At 36.6% G+C, this 17,875-nt stretch overlaps 1 protein-coding gene across 3 annotated transcripts in view; it reads right to left on the reverse strand.

Annotated features, from left to right (window-relative positions):
- The window catches only part of LOC150092677 (putative inactive 1-aminocyclopropane-1-carboxylate synthase-like protein 2), a 244,260-nt gene that overhangs the window by 170,211 nt on the left and 56,174 nt on the right, over positions 1-17,875 (reverse strand). The window lies entirely within an intron of this gene.

Consider the following 17,875-nt stretch of genomic DNA (forward strand, 5'->3'; position numbering starts at 1 on the left):
TATTAGTAACAAATATCTTCAGATTATTTACATTCATATGAAAACTAATGTTTATTACTGCATTAAGAATTCACTATAAAGTACTAATTCAGCTTTTCCTGTACATTTACAAGGCGATACTCAAAAGCTTATGTACGAATGAACTAGCTGTAGTACAGCCTTCCACAATTATTAGTGTGGAAAGGTTGAATGATTGTGAAGTTTTCGGAGATGGTCTCAATTGGGAGGATGAATAGAAACTGGCTGACTTGCAGAGAGAGATGATGAGCTGAAAGAGCAGGTGGAATGTCTAGGGAATGAGATGAGAAGTGTGAAAGATGAGATTAGGCGAATGGAAGAGATGCATGCACGGCAAATCAGAGAAGGAGTGAGAGAGAGTTATGGGAATGATAGAAGAGGAGAGAATAGGAGCAGTAGAAGAGAGAGAAATGAGAGAGAGAGTTATGGGAATGATAGAAGAGGAGAGAATAGGAACAGTAGAAGAGAGGGAATGAGAGAGAGTTATGGGAATGATAGAAGAGGAGAGAATAGAAACAGTAGAAGAGATGGAATGAGAGAGAATTATGAGAATGGTAGAAGAGGAGAGAATAATAGGAACAGCAGAAGAGAGGGAACGAGAGAGAGAGAGAGTTATGAGAATGGTAGAAGAGGAGAGAATAGGAACAGTAGAAGAGAGGGAATGAGAGAGAGTTATGTGAATGATAGAAGAGGAGAGAATAGGAACAGTGGAAGAGAGGGAATGAAAAGAATGTGAGGGAGCACTGGAACCAGAGATAGAGTGATGTCAGGAAGGCAGGTAAGTAGGGGAACACAGAGAGAAAGTGAGGGATGCAGGTGAGCAATCGAGAAACAGGGCAGTAAGAGGTGTAATATATGGGAGGGGGGGCTCAATGATCTGTGGTGTGCAAGATAGGATGCGTGAGGAGTGTTTGCTTTGAGGAACGATAGAAAGTGTAGATATGGCAATTAAGAGGGGTGAAAGGGTGGATGAGATGATTGTGATGGTAGGAACGAATGACTTGAGAGGCAATGTAAATTGGGTGGTGAGAGACATGAGATTCTTTCTTGAGGCTGTACAAAAGAAAATGCAGAGAGGAAACATAGTGTGCATGTTGCCTAGGTATGATAGTGATGAGCTGAGCAGAAGAGCAGTAATATTGAATAACATAATAGCTAGAATGTGTCAGAAGAGAGGATTGAAATATGTGGATGCTTGGAGGGCATTTGAGGACAGAAAGGAATTGTATACGACAGACCACTTACATTTGAATGAGGAAGGACATAGGCATCTGAAGAGACTGCTGTTCTGAACGAGTCAGTGTGTCAATGCAGGGAAACTAGAATACCCAGTGTGGATGGTAGTAGGGGGTGGCTCTTGTGGGAATGGGTACTTGGGAGAAGGGGGACAACATCAGGTAATGCTGAGCCAAGTGGAGTCTAGAGGGGATAATGCTATAGAAACAATGGCACTTTTATGCTTTAAACTAATGCCAGGAGTATCCGGAATAAAGGAGAGGAACTGGTGGTGCTGATAGCATCAGCCTGGCCAAAGATTATTAGGATCACTGAGACGTGGTTGACAGAGGAGGATATAATAACAGGAATAGAAGTAGCAGGGTACAGCATTTTTCGGCAGGATAGGAAGCGAAAGGGTGGTGGTGGAGTACTGCTTATGATAAGTGACAACTTTATCCTCTAAGAGTGGAGGCTTTGGAAGGCGGTGACACTAATGATTTTGAAAGCATAGGGTGTGAGGTAGAGGTGGGCAAGACAGGATATTTAGTGGGGTGTTGCTACAAACCAAGGAGCACAAAGGGTGGGGACCAGGAGATGTTTAGACAGTTGAGCTTGGCAAGTGCAAGAAGAATGACTGTTATGGAAGATTTAACAACAGCAGTATAAATTGGGGAGAGGAAGATGCATGTAGCAATAAGGGAATGGAATTTCTAGAATTCCTGAAGGACAAATGTCTTAGGCAGCATGTAATAGAGGGAACGAGAGGTTCAAGAGTTTTGGATTTGGTCACAGCATCAGAAAAGTTGATAATAACTGAGATGACATCTCTCACACCAGTTGGAGAGAGTGACCAAGTGGTTTTGACTTGGAAGATGAATAGACATGCAGGAGTATCAAAGAGACAGGAAAGCATGTGAAATTATAAGGCAGGTGATTATAATAGTCTTTTCTTGGGGAAGTTTCATGGAGGGAGGAATTGGAAGGCCAGGATATCATTAGTGCTTGGGAAATTGTGAAGGAATATTTGTTAGCAGCAATAGTAAGCTGTATTCCACAAGTGAAGAAGAGGACACAATTTGGTGTAAAGTGTGTGACAATATTAAACAGGAACTGCATGTGAAAAAGAGGCTATGGAAGAGATATAAGGAGACAGGTGAAGAGCAAATGCATGAAGAATATAAGACACAGGCCAGGAGAGTGACTAGTGTGGTAAGGAAGACAAAAATGGAATATGAGAAGAGATTGGTCCAAAGATCCAAAGAAAATCCTAGGGATGTATTTTGCTATGTGGCCAGTAGGAGAAGAAATGATTGCGGAAGAATGAACATTGTGGGATAGAAATGGGAATAGAGTAACTGATGCAGAGGACCTAGTGGAATTGTTCAACAAGCACTTTATTGGAGTATTTCATCCTGGAGGAGTAAATTTTAATACTAAAGGGATAGGGCAGGTTCAAGGTTTAGAGGTGCAGGAGGAGAGTGTGTTCCAAATACTGAGTACTCTGGATGTCAGTAAAGCTGTGGGACTGGATGGTATTTCACCATGAGTTTTGAGAGAATGTGCTAAAGAACTGACAGCTCCTTTGAACTGGCTTTTCAATAAAAGTCTGGCTATGGGAAAGGTGCCAAGGGAATGGAAGGAAGGTAAGACAGTGCCATTGCATAAGGGCGGTAACAGACTGAAAGTGTCTAATTATAGGTCAGTGTTTGTGTGTCATAGTAGTTGTTAAGATCTTGGGGAAAGTAGTAAGGGACTGTAAACAGCATTGGGCAGATGAGGGTAATGTTATCTGTGAGAGTCAACATGGATTTGTGAAGGGGAGCTCTTGTTTTAGTAATATGCTAGCCTTTTATAATAAAGTTACAAAGAGCAGTAGAGAGGAAAGGCATACACTGCCATTTTCTTGGATTTAGCGAAGGCATATGACAGGGTGCCACATGATAAGCTGATATTTAAGTTACAGCACATGGGTTTGGATGTCAGGTTGGTCAACTGGATTCAGGATTGGCTGTCCGATAGGCATCAGAGAGTTGTGTATGGTGGGGCAGTTTCAAGAAGGCAGATGGTTATGAGTGGGATCCCACAGGGACAAGTACTGGGACCTATATTGTTTAACCTTTATATCAATGACATTTCCAGTGGATTACAAGGTGATATTCAGTTGTTTGCAGATGATGTGAAGCTGGGAAGAGTTATTAGTAATAGTGCAGATGTGGTAGCCCTGCAAGAGGATTTGAATAAACTAGACAGGTGGGTAAATAAATGGGGATGACAGTTTAATGCAGCAAAATGTAAGGTCTTCAGGTTTGGGACACTTCATACTCTATTGGCGGAGTTAGGAGACAAGAGAAAAGATAAATATCAGCTTATCAAGAGATCTGGGGGGGGGGGTGATTGATAGAAACCTGAAATTCAGGGGACATATTGCAAAGGTGGTGAAGGTAACACAGAGGATTGCTGCAATACTGAGAAGGACGCTGACCTGCAGAGATAAAAGAGTTATCATTCCATTGTATAAGACCCTGATCAGACCACATTTAAGACTATTGTTCTCAGATTTGGTCCTCAGGATTTGAAGGGGATAAATTAACTGTGGAAAGGGAACAGAGGCAGATAACAAAGATGGTTTCAGGATTGTACAATGTTAGTTATGAGGATCGGCTGAGAGAATATGGACTGCAGTTTGGTAGATAGAAGAAGGAGAGGTGATATGATTGAGACTTTTAAACTGTTGAGAGGTAGTTACAGGGTTGATTGACACTGGGGAGTTCTTTTGCTTGGTTGAACAGAGGGAAGGAGTGATGACAAGGGGTCATCTTTGGAAGTTACGAAAGGAAGCTGTGAGCAAGAGGGTGAGGAGTGGTTTCTTTGCATGGAGGGTGGTTGAACCATGAAATTCATTGCCTTATAGAGTGGTGAGAGTGAGAACAGTCAATGAGTTTAAGGAGTGGTATGATAGACTTTGTGTTTCCTAGGAGGGACCTCCCGCGATGAGTCTTGATAGACTGTGTTTCCTAGGAAGGACCTCCCATGATGAGTCTTTTGACCCCATGGAGGCCTGAATAAGAATAATAATAATAAGAGGTATTTATTATTACCCTTTGTGAATCAGTATGCCAACAGCTAGTAAGCTGAGAAGCTGCATTCTTGGGTTATGTGCATTTGGTGATGAATAATGAATTTACAGTTATGACCCTGAGACAAAGCAGCAGTCATTGCAGTGAAAGTAAGCAAATTCACTGCAACCAAAAAAAAGTGCATCAAGTTTGCAGCAATGTCAAGTCAATGCTGATCAGTTTTCTTTTTTCTTTTTTGACATCCAAAGCATTGGCACACAAGGAATTCATTCCCCCATGGTCAAACTATCAATGGCATGTTTTACCATGAGGTTTTGAAGGCTTTTACTCACTGTTCTACAATTCCTGGCTTTCAAAAACACAACATTGTTTTTCCACTGCCCTCCCATCTGCATGACTTTTCTCTCTGTGACTTTTTCCTGTTCCCCAAGATGAAATTCCAACTGAAAGAGCATCATTTTGACACAACTGAAAAGATCCAGGCAGAATCACTAAAGGTGCTCAAACACAGTTACATTTGAAGACTCCTTGGGATGCATGGAATCATGGGAAAAAAATTCTGGGATCATATACATGCCCAGACTACTTAAAAAAAAAAAAAAAAGAATTATGAAGACAAATGAGGTTGTTAACTTTACAAAAGCATAACTTTCTATGGTCATATATTAAAAGGAAAGGAAATGAAATAATCGATAACAACAACATTTACAATTGTTAAAAACACAAATGAATTAAGAGTAGAAAGGTCAGACAACTACTTGCCTTATGTAAAAGTCTCTCAAACAATATCCCATTTATATCCTTTTAAAAGCAGTAAACTTCATAATTTTTCTCTAATTAATCTTGAATTTAGCTGCTTTTTAAATGTTAACCAATATGAAGCTCAGTAAATGTAAGTAATTTATGACTTAATTACAAGGAATTAGAAACTAAGAAATTAAAAATTAAAAAAATAATAATAAAATTAATTTAAATTTTTAAAACATTATACAGGTGTTGCTTAAGACTCAAAGCTAAATAACCGGGAAGAAACTTCGACATAGCTTTTAAGGAAAATGGAGAACTGACCAAGGCTTCTGACCTAATGTCAAATCCTCGTGGATACTGAAAGAAAGATGATCTGACAATATGGGATTTACCCAAATAAATTGTATTCTTACTGGTTTAAATCAAATCCTAAAACACACCACAACTCAACATCACCCAAGTTCAAGACTGGTACTATCAACATAAGAAGACTGAATGGCAAAACAATGGAGCTAGCTGAGGAATTGGATAAGTAACAGATTGACATAATAGGGGTGACTGAAACAGAAAAGACAAAAACTGGCGAGATCTTTCTGAGCAATAAATGCAAAATGTTACATTCGAGCAAAGTACCTGTTTAACTTGTACAGCGAATACATTTTAGGAATGGCAGGGCTAGAGGAGTCTTCAGTTGGAATTAAAATTGGTGGAAAAAATATTAATAATTTGAGGTATGCAGATGATACCACCTTGCTAGCAGAATGCAGAGAAGATTTGAAGGAACTTATTATGAAAGTTAAAGAAGAAAGTGCTAAATATGGTCTTAAACTTGACCTCAAAAAGAAAAAAGTTATGGCAACATGTGAACTTAATGGTTTTGAAATAGATGGGGAGAAAAATGAAGCAGTTAACAATTTTGTGTTCCTAGGATCCCAAATTGATAAAGATGGTTATTGTACCAAAGAAGATTATTACTCAGAAAAAAAGCAAAGACAAATTTAAGCAAGATCTTTAAAGATAAAGATATTAGCCTTACAACAAAAATCAGAATCGTGAAAGCAATGGTACTCCCTGTGGTGCTGTATGGATGTGAAAGTTAGATCCTGAGAAAGAGTGAAAGGAGGAAGATAGATGCATTTGAATTATGGGTTTGGAGACGCTTACTAAGAATACCATGGAACTGCAAAGCAAACCAATAAATCAGTGATAAAAAGAATAATGCCAGATTGCTCCCTGGAAACTATGATCATCAAGCAAAAATTGTCATACTTCGGACATATGATACGAGCAAATGACAGTCTGGAGAAAATGATGATGCTTGATAAAGTTGATGGAAGCAGGAGAATAGGAAGACCAAGAATTAGATGGGTGGATGGAGTTAAAGAAGCAACTGAAGTGCGCTTGGAGGTTCTGAATGACAAGGTCAGAGAGAGATCAGAATGGAGAGTGTATGTTCGTGGAGTCGCCAGGAGTCGGAAACGACTCAATGAATCATAACATACATAACATCGTTCGCATAAAGCAAATAGCGGACATTAACATCTCCAATTTTGATATCAGGTTTAATACCACTTTCCTTCATAATGTGATCCATATAGATAATGAATAACAGAGGGGATAATGTACATCCTTGTCTCACACTAGATTTAACATTAAACCATCTTCCTGTACTTCCTTCAATTCTAACTGCTAATTTACAACTCAAATAAAGACTAAGTATTGATTGATATAATGTCCCATTGACACCATATAACTGTAGCGTATTGAATAGCTTCTCTCTCGGTGCCTTGTCGTATGCCTTTTCCAGATCGACAAAACTTAAATACAGATCTTTGTTATATTCCCATTATTTCTCTACTATTTGCCGTAAAGTGACGATCTGATCCTGACAGCCTCTGTTTGGTCTGAATCCAGCTTGTTCTTCACCAAACTTTACTTCCACAATTCTTCTCAACCGTTTCTCAAGTATACTTGCATAAATCTTACCAGGAACACTCAGCGGGAAATACCTCTGTAATTCTCACATTCAGTTTTATTTCTCTTTTTGTATATGGGTACTATGAGAGATCTACTCCAATCATCAGGAATTCATCCCTCTGTCCAGGCTATCTGAACTATGCAGTGCAGTCACTGTAAGACTTTTATACTACCATGCTTCATCGTTTCTGGTTGAATATCATCTGCTCCTGCTGCCATTCCACATTTCAAGCCTTTGATGGCTTTTTCTACTTCAAGTATGGATATATATTCCTGACTGTATGCCTGTTGAGTGTTTTTGACCACTGTGCTATCACTGCTTGTTTCATTTAGCAATTTTTCAAAGTAATTAGTCCATACTTCAAGGATACCTTTTTCTCCTATTTTCATGTCACCTTTATCATCTCTAACTTCTTTTACAGCACTCTTTCCTCCATTTCTAAGTGTCTTTAACAAGCTCCAGAATATTTTGCCATCTTCTTGATATTTATTTTCTATGTCCTTGCCAAAGTCCTTCCATGACTTTTGCTTAGCAAGTTTTACACAGTGTCTAGCTTTTTTACATTTGTCTCCGTATTCTCTAAGAGCACAAGCAGACTTATTTTCCAGGAACTTTTGATATGCTTTCTTCTTTTCCTTCACTACCTCTTTAACTTCCTGTTATTCAATTTAGTCAGGGAATCTTGCAGACTTGTAGAGGATTTACTTAGAAGTATAACATCGTCTGCATAAACCAAAGAGCTGACATTAATATCTCCAATGAGAGTGACCAGGAAGAGTAATGAGTGCAAAAAAATGAATCTGATCAAGTAAAAAGTGATGTGAAAGAACAGGAAAGTAAGGAATGAGAGCAATTGAAGTATTAATTATGAATGAAGAAATGGGTAGCATGAGAGTCAAGAATGGGAGAACAAGTGTGCAAGACAAACAGAGAAACACGGAGGTTCAGGGAAACACATGAAACTGATGCTCCAAGAAGATGTGAATGTATATAAAAAAAAGGGAAGGGGGATGTCCTGGGATCAGAGTGCAACTGACAGTAAAGGGAAAACAGTTGGATTTGAAGGAAGTTTTAAGATGAATAAGGAGAAAAAGAAATGGAAAAATATGGAGAAGTCACATCTAATTAGTGGTATCAGTGAAAGTTGTTATAGATCCAGAAATTAACTGTTATGTTTGTATAAAAATGCTACAAGTGTAAGAAATGAGGATGATATCCTAACTGGAATAGAGATGGAAGTGTATGATGTATTTTGTGATGATAGAAAGGGCAAAAAAGAGAAGAGGAGTGCTACTAATGATAGCAAAAGAGTTATGCCCAATTTGACTTAAACCTAAATACAAAATGATGATACAACATGACAAAATTTCATGCTGGCTGGGGCACCGCCTGGTTGAACAAAGCTCCCGTTGTTTTCGCCATGGAACCAGGGCAAACAGCAAAAAGTCAGCTACTGGAACAAATCTGAAAACACACCCCAACTCAACATCACCAGAGTTAAAGATCGTACTATCAGCATAAGAACCTGAATGGCAAAGAAATGGAGCTAGCTGAGGAATTAGATAAGTACCAGATCGACATAATAGGGGTGACTGAAACAAAAAAGACAAAAACTGGCTAGATCTTTCCGAGCAATAAATACAAAATGTTATATTCAGGCAATGACAATCAATGAAAAGAAGGAGTAGCCATAGTATTCAACACTAAATATGAGGCTAATCTTCTTGAATAGCGCAGTCTCAAGTAGAGTGATGTGGGCAAATATCAGAATGGGGAACTGGACAATGAGACTTATTTGTGCCTATGTGCCACAGAAGGTTCTACTAAGGTAGAATTGGAAGAATTTTTTGATGCTTTAGAGTAAAAACTGACACAATGAAAAAGGAAAAGTTGGTCCATATTGGGGATCTAAATAGCAGTAGGAAATGATTGTCAGACATTCAAAAATATTTTGGGAAAATTTGGAGAAAAGAGCAAAGCTAATAATAATGGCAAATACCTGTTGGATTTCTGCTCAGGACATGGAGTGGTTAGTACTAACACCATGTTCCAACATAAAAATGTGCAGAAATTCATGTGGAAAGAAGAGGCAAGGAATAAGAAAAGTCTCATTGACTATGTTATTGTTGATAGTGATGTTTTCTCCCTGGTGCAGGACACCAGAATGTACAGAGGATTGAAATTGGAAGTGATCACTATTTAGTCTTGAGCAGGATAAACTGAATTTCATATTGAAAAGAATAACATGTAAGAAGGCTTTAAAATGAATAAAAGTTGAACAGCTCTCAGATGCGAACTGTAGACTAAAATACACAAAGATTATTGAAGAAAAAATGAAAGAGTTTGATAACAGGAATCAAACCTTGGAGATTCAGTGGCAAGCCTTGAAGAAAACCCTGATTGATTCAGCCAGAAAGGCAGTTGTGAGGTTGTCTGCAAGGATAGAAAATTCAGAACTCCTTGGTGGACACAGGAAGTTAAAGAGGCAGTGAAAGAAAAGAAGAAAGCATATCAAAAGTTCCTTTCAAATAAGCAGGCTTGTGTTCTTAGAGAATACAGAGACAAACGTATGAAAGCTAAACACTGTGTAAAACTAGCTAAACAAAAGTCACGGGAGGACTTTGGCAAGAACATAGAAAATAAATATGAAGAAGGTGGCAAGATAATCTGGAGGTTGTTGAAGAAGCTCAGAAATGGAGGAAAGAGTGCTGTAAAAGGAATTACAGATGATAAAGGTGACATGAAAACAGAAGAAAAAGATATCCTTGAAGTATGGAGTAATTACTTCAAAAAATTGCTAAATAAAACAAGCAGTGATAGCATAGTGGTAAAAAATACTGAACAGGCAGTCAGGAATACATATCCATACTTGAAGTAGAAAAAGCCATCAAAGACTTGATATGTGGAAAGGCAGCAGGAGTAGATGATATTCGACCAGAAATGCTGAAGTATGGTGGTATAAGAGTCTTATAGTGGCTGCACTGCATAATTCAGAAGGCCTGGACAGAGAGACAAATTCCCGGTGATTGGAGTAGAGCTTTCATAGTACCCATATATAAAAAGGAAAAGAAAACTGAATGTGAGAATTACAGAGGTATTTCCCTACTGAGTGTTCCTGGTAAGATTTATGCAAGTATACTTGAGAAACGGTTGAGAAGAATTGTGGAAGAAAAGCTTGGTGAAGAACAAGCTGGATTCAGGCCAAATAGAGGCTGTCAGGATCAGATCTTCACTATACGACAAATAGTTGAGAAATCATGGGAATATAACAAATCTTTGTATTTAAGTTTTGTCGATCTGGAAAAGGCATATGACAAGGTGCCAAGAGAGAAGCTATTCAATACGCTCCAGTTATATAGTGTCAATGGGTCATTATACAAGCAATACTTAGTCTTTATTTGAGTTGTAAGTCAGCAATTAGAATTGAAGGAAGTAAAGGAAGATGGTTTAATGTTAAATCTGGTGTGAGAAAAGGATGCGCATTATCCCCTCTGTTGTTCATTATCTATATGGATCACATTATGAAGGAAAGTGGTATTAAACATGATATCAAAATTGGAGATGTTATGTCAGCTCTGTGCTCTATGCGGACGATGTTATACTTCTAAATAAATCCGCTACAAGTCTGCAAGATTCCCTGACTAAATTGAATAACTGTTGTAATAGTTATGGTATGAAGGTCGGCAATAAAGAGACTAAGACAATGAAAATAGGAAGAATCATTGAAAATGTCAACTGCATTGTGAACGGAGAACCTGTGGAACAAGTAAAACATTTCAGCTACTTAATCACAATTTTTAGTGAACATGGTAAATTAAATATGGAAATAGACAACAGAATCAACAAAGTTGGTATGTAGGTCATCAACTGAATAAATTCATATGGAATAAGAGAGAAATTAGTCGGAACACTAAATTAGCTGTATACAAGACTGTGTTCAAACCAGTTTTAACTTATCGATCTGAGAGCTGGGTCAGAAGTAAAACACTTGACCAAAGACTAGAGACCATAGATATGAGTGTCCTGAGAAAGATATTAAAGGCATGAATAGATGGCATCAATGGCAATATCATATTAAAAACAAGGATATTGGGAAAGAACTTGACACTGTCAGCATCCAGGAATGAATTAGCAGAGCTAATCTCAGGTAGTATGGTCACTTAAACAAAATGGGCTAGGAAAGATTAGCATAACAAGTGTTCTCTGTCAGGTTGGCAGGAAAATGACCCATAAGAAGACCAAGATATAGGTGGATTGATACGGTACAAAGTGACTTAAACTATAGAAATATAAGATCTGATAATGTTGGAGTTTTGATAAGTAACAGACTGATTTGGAGGAAAATTGACAGGAAGTTAGTAATGATGTAAATTTTTCATGTAGTGCTATTATATCCTGTACACCCATTGATGGTATATGGCAGGAATTTGATGATGATGAAAACTAATGTTTGGGGCAGGGGGAAGTTGAAACTTAATTCCCAGTATTAGTTATATCTTCCTTTTATAGCTCACTTCATTAACTGTTGAAAGTCTTGTAATGATGCTCTTATAATCTTGGTTGCTTTGGCTGTACTTCCAACCAAAACACAAATCAAATTCGATGTCAATGTAATATCTTAGTACTAATTTCTTTGACTTCCTGGAATCTACTAATATACAGCTTGGTTACAAGTTATTAGTTCAAACATGTATACTGCTAAAACCTCATTAGCTTTTCTACTGCAACCTTACTACTTTTCATCTAAAAGATTGTAAATTTCATAACTTCTCCTCTGTCAATTTGTTTGCTCCATTACTGAATGATAGTTGTCTGACCTACAAGTCTCTTTGCATCTGTTAGCTTCTTGCAGAAAGCAACTTCAGCACACAATGTTATTATGATTGCTTTCTGAAATTAATAAAGTGCATGGTTTTTGTATAATGCTTCATTACCATTATCATATAGGTAATTATGATAATATTGCATAAAAGGTTTACATCCTTTCCACATTCCTGTGAACAATTTTCATTCATATGAATCTGTTTTCTGTCAGAACTATAATATCATTATTATAGTTCTTACTATATCAGTCCACCTAGATCCTAGTCTTCTTCTGGGTCTTTTTACTCATCATTCTGGCAAAAAAAAAAATCTCTTATTTTGGTTAACCATTACTTTCCCGTTTTGTTTAAATGATCATACCACATCTTTACATTAAGTTGGTTCAAAATTTCCTGAATGTTAACAATTTCAAGTTCCTTCTAATAGTCTCTTTAATTAGAGATGGCATTAATGGTCTGGTATTGATGTCATCTCTTCACTATCTTAATTTATCACAAAACTCTCATATCTGTGGTCTCTAGTTTTTGATTATTTGTTATATTTCTAACCTTAGTGCTCAGATTCATAAGTTAACATTGGTTTGAACACACTCTCATATTCAGTTAGTTTAGTGTTTTGACTAATTTCTCTATTATCCCATGTAAACTTACTCATTAGTTCCCTACCACCAGCCTTGCTAATTGCATATTTCCATATTTAATTTACCACATTCACTAAAAATTGTGCCTAAATAGCTGAAATGCTTTATTTGTTCTATAGGTTCATCATTCAGGATACAGTTAATGTTTTCAGTGTTTCTGCCTATTTTCATTGTCTTTGTCTTTTTATTGCTAATTTTCACAAATTTATTGCAAGTTATTCAATTTAGTCAGGGAATCTTGCAGACTTGTGGTGGATTTATCACCTACATAAAGTAAAGCACTAAGATTCACATTATTAATTCAGATCATAATATGATCCATATAGATAATGAATAATAGTAGAGATAATGTGTATCCTTGTCGCACACCTGATTTAACATTTAACAATCTTCCTGTACCTCCTTTAATTCTAGCTGCTGACTTGAAACTTAAATAGAGACTATTGTTCAATATAATACTCCATTTAGACCATATATAACTAGCATTTTGAAGAGCTTCCCTCTTGGCACCTTATCATATGCCTTTTCCAGATCAATACAATTTACATACAAATCCTTCTTATATTCCCAAGATTTCTTAACTTTTGTCTTAAATGAAAATCTGATCCTGACAACCTCTATTTGGTCTGATTTCAGCTTTTTCTTCATCAAACTTCCCTTTCACAATTTTTAATAGCAGTTTCCCAAGTATACTTGCATAAATCTTACCAGGAACACTTGCAGATTCTGTAACTCTCACATTCAGTTTTGCTTAGCTACTTTTACACAGTGCCTTGCTTTCTTACATTTTCTCTTTATTCTCTAAAAGCCCAAGCTGACTTACTCACTAGTAAGTCAGCTATAGTTATTCCATCTTTCCCCCTGATTGCTATGCCTGAATATAACATGTTGTATTTTCTGCTTAGTAAGTAAGACTGCCTCTAACTTTCTCAGTCCACCATGTAGTTCTGATTTTTCCATCCTTACAGACAATTGCACCACATCACTCTCTAACTGAATCAATCAATGTTTTCTCCAAGTTTTGGTTCATGTTTTCAAACTCTTTATGTTTTCTTGAATGATGTTTGTTTATATGAGTCTACAGTAGACCTCTCAAAGCTGTTTAAATTTTATTTATGTTAAAGCTTTCTTACACATCCTTCTTTTCAATATGAAATTCAATTTTAACCTGCTCAAAACTAAATAGTGATCACTTCCTATTTCAAATCCCATGTATACTCTTGTGTCCTAAACCATTGGGAAAACATTACCATCAACTATAACGTAGTCAATGAGACTTTTCTTATTTCTTGCATCTTCCCTACATATGTTGATACATGGTATTAGTAATAATTAGTCCATGTCCTAAACAGAAATCCAGCTGGCACTTACCATTATTACTAGCTTTGCTCTTTTTTCAAATTTTCCCAGAACATTTCTATAGATCTGGTAATCATTTCCTACTCTGCTGTTTAGATCTCCAACAAGGACCAACTTTTCCTTTTTCATTGTATTAGTTGCCTTCTCTAATGGCTTGAAAAATTCATCCATTTCTTCTCTGGAGAACCTTCTGTGAGACCATAAAAGTTTGTTTCTGATATTTGCTCACATCACTCTACTTGATATTACTTGCCATTCAAGAAAATTATCCTCGTGTTTAGTATTAACAAGTACAGTTATTCTATCTTTCCCCCTGATTGCTATTGCCTGAATATAACATGTATTTGCTTCTTTGAAAGATCTCACTTGTTTTTGTCTTCTTTGTATCAGTCAAGCCTATTATCTGTACTTATCCAATTCTTCTACTAGTTCCATTGATGCTTCTTATGTTGAAAATACCAATCTTGAATTCTGTTGATATTGAATTGGGATGTGCTCCTGGATTTGTTCCAGTAGCTGATTTTGCACTGTTCACCTTGGTTCCCTAATGAAAACAACTGGGCCTTGTTTATCCAGGCAACATCACAGATGGTATGAAATTCTGTCATGTTGTACCATCATTTTACATTGTGGTTTAAGCCAGTAAGTATACAATTTGATCGGCTAAATTCGAAATTGCCAACCCATCCTTATTTGTTCAGTATCCAGGTAGATACCTAAAAAGGTGCACCACGAGAAGGTGAGGGCTGGACGATAGATCAGAAGCCCCAGTCAGTTCTTTGTATTCCTTAAAGACTACATGGAGGTCTCTTCCCAGTTATAAAGTTTTGAGCCCTTGAGCACTCAGAACTATATAGCACATCACTATATGCATCATGGGTAGACTAAGATTTTACACACACACACAACAGACTTCTTTCTGATGCACACTCTCTCTCTCTCTCTCTCTCTCTCCAGTTAGGGATCAACCTTGAAGTATGTTGAAGAAAATATTAATTTCATATATAAAGTTTGTTTCAAATAGAAGACATCTGCATTCTTGTATTTCTGAATGGAACAGAATTTCATCAGTTTTTGAAAACTTGATTATATTTCTTCAGAGGAAGTTCATTAAATCACTGTTCTCTACTAGTAGAGAATAATGATCTTCACCACTCTTTCTATGTGGATTTTTTTTTTTTTTTTTTTGAGTATTTCTTATCAAGAATTACAATGACGGTGTCTGGATGAATGATATTATGTTTGATATCAAAACTGATATCACTTACAATATAAAAACAGTTTGCACTGTACTGCAATATATTTCACAGTAAGTCAGAGTGTAGATTTATATTTGTTTTAAGTTTGAATTATATAGAGATCTCAAAGGATTTATTAAATGTTTTAAACATTCTGATTAATTCAACTGATTAGAATAAATTATATTCAGTAGCTTTAATAGGCCTTTAAGTGCCCACAACCTTCCAAGCATGCTTGGAATTCGTAACCGAAATAAGAGGATAAGATGGTCAGCTCTATGCCTCTAAGTATTCATGACTGTAATCCACGTGCGTTCACGGATCTGGTTTGCCTGCTTGTGGGATGAAACCCCCCCCCCAGATGAACTGGCAGAAAAAACCCTGATGTCCACATCCAGCTAATGTGGCTATGGCTGAGGAAGATCCTTAAGCTCCTCACATTGTAGACGAGAATCGAACCTAGGACACTCCTTCCCCAGGCATATGGTTGCGAAGTGCAAAGCCACTAGGCTAACAGTGTGGACAATTATAATATATTAGTTTAGCTTAAAAGTCAAAATGATATGAAGTAACTGGTTACAAGACTTCAAAGAATTTTGAAACATTGTACCCCATCAGTTAAAATAGTTTATTGATATTATAAATTGTTTTACTCAGACACTCAAGGAGCAATAGTTTCTAAGAAGGTTGATTTAATACAGGGCTATCCAACCTTAGGTAATCCGAGGGCCACATTAGAAGAAAAAAAATTATCCGAGGCCCGCATCACAATGTGTATCTAGTAATTTGGTGAGCAGCAGTGACACAACCTCAATAGCTAAACAAATGAGCAACACTAATTGTGCGCTCACGTACCCCATGAGCGCCCATGCACGTTGGAACAAAACAGTGTAAGAATGCTTCTTTGACACATCTAATATTTGAAAAACAAAGTATGGTGGGTATTTTGCAAATGATGGTTAGTGGTTGGCAAAATATTAGTGGACCTCCTGTGATGAGTCTAAGGACTCCATGGAGCATCCATATAATAATAATATACATGAGATATATTTTTTTACATATTTTATGCTACAATCACTTTTATTCAGGGTCATTAACATAACTGGTAGGAGATCTCCAAATAGTCATTTAAGGAATGCAGATAATCAACCGGGTATCTGACATAAAATCCAATCTTACCTTTTTGTGGTATACCCTGTTATCTGAGTAACCGGGATATCAACAAAACAAGGAAGGATGAACTGTAATTTGGTATTTAGCCAAGCAAGTTGTACTCTGCTGACTAAAAGAAAATGATTGCACATTATGAAGATGTCATACTAGATGGTGCATTGTAAGTTAACCAAAGCAGAAACCAACCACCCCTGCCATTTTCATCAGGAAACCATAGCAAAGAACATAAGTCAGTTACACACTCTCAACCTTAGAAGAACTGAAGACTGGTACTATCAAGATGAGAAATATCACTGAACTTGCAAGACTTACAGAAGTACTATTTTGTTATAATTGCTGAAACACCAATTATATCAGACTACAACTGGTATGATACTATTAAATAATAAGTATAAGATATTATATTCAGGGAACAGTAATTAGGGAAAAGGAAGAGTGGCTACAGCATTCAACAATAAACATGGCAAAACACTTATTCAATGGCAGGCAATTTCAAATAAAGTGACGTGTAAGATATCGAAGTGGAGAACTGGACAATAAGGCTTGTTTCTTGCTATGATGCACAGAAGGGTCTACTAAGGGAGAGGTAAAGGATTTTTTTTTGTGTATCATTAGAGAGGACAGCTGACATAAAGAAAAAGGAAAAGCTGGTTTTTAGTTGGAGATCTAAGCAGAATAGGAAACAGATACTAGAACATGTAGAAATGTTCAGAGAAAATTTAATGATAAGTACTTGCTGGATTTTTATTCAGGAACTAAACTAAACATTATCCTAAGCATGAATTAAAACTACTCATTGCTAATACAATGTTCCAGCATAAAGATGTGCATAAATTCACATGGAGAGAACAAACAAGGGAAAAAGGAATAAAAGCTTCATTTACTATATTATTGTTGATGGTAGGGATACAAGAGTATATGATGGTGGGGGATGGGAGATTGGAAATTAGCAATCACCATTTAGTTTTGAATAAAATAAAAAAGAGTATCACAATGAGAAGAAAAACACGTACAAAGGTTTGAGAAAGAATCAAACTTGAGCAGCTTTCTGAGGTGAACTGTAGACTCAAATATACAAATATCATTGAAGAAAAAAATGCAAGTGTTTGAAAACAAAAACTCAAATCTTATAGCAAACCCAAAGAAAAATTCATAGAAAGACTATTGGCAAGAAAATATAGATAATAAATATCATAAAGGTGGTGAAATGTTCTGTAGGCTACTGAGAAAATTGGAAATTGAAGGAGTACTATAAAAGGAATCAGAGATAATAAAAACTATAGATAGATATTCAGGATAATTATATTGAGTAATTAGGGGTCATTTCCTGCCTCTAATGTGGAGTAATTACACTGAAAGACTGTTAAATGAAACAAGCAGTATAGGTAGAAAACAAAATAGTTCCATTGCATAAAGAAGGCTCCAAGACAGAAATAGCAAATTATAGACCAATCAGCATCTCAGGAGTGGTTATTTAGTTACTGGAGAAATTGATGAAAGACAGAATTCAGAACTGGGTGGATAGGAATACAATACTCTATAAGGGAAAACAAGGTTTTATGAAAGGTAGGTAATTTACTTACTTTTTTATAATCAAGCGACA

Source organism: Typopeltis vanoorti, chromosome 25 (assembly GCF_054136105.1).
Source record: "Typopeltis vanoorti isolate ZY-2024b chromosome 25, IOZ_Tvanoo_1.0, whole genome shotgun sequence".
Taxonomy (NCBI): Eukaryota; Metazoa; Arthropoda; class Arachnida; order Uropygi; family Thelyphonidae; genus Typopeltis; species Typopeltis vanoorti.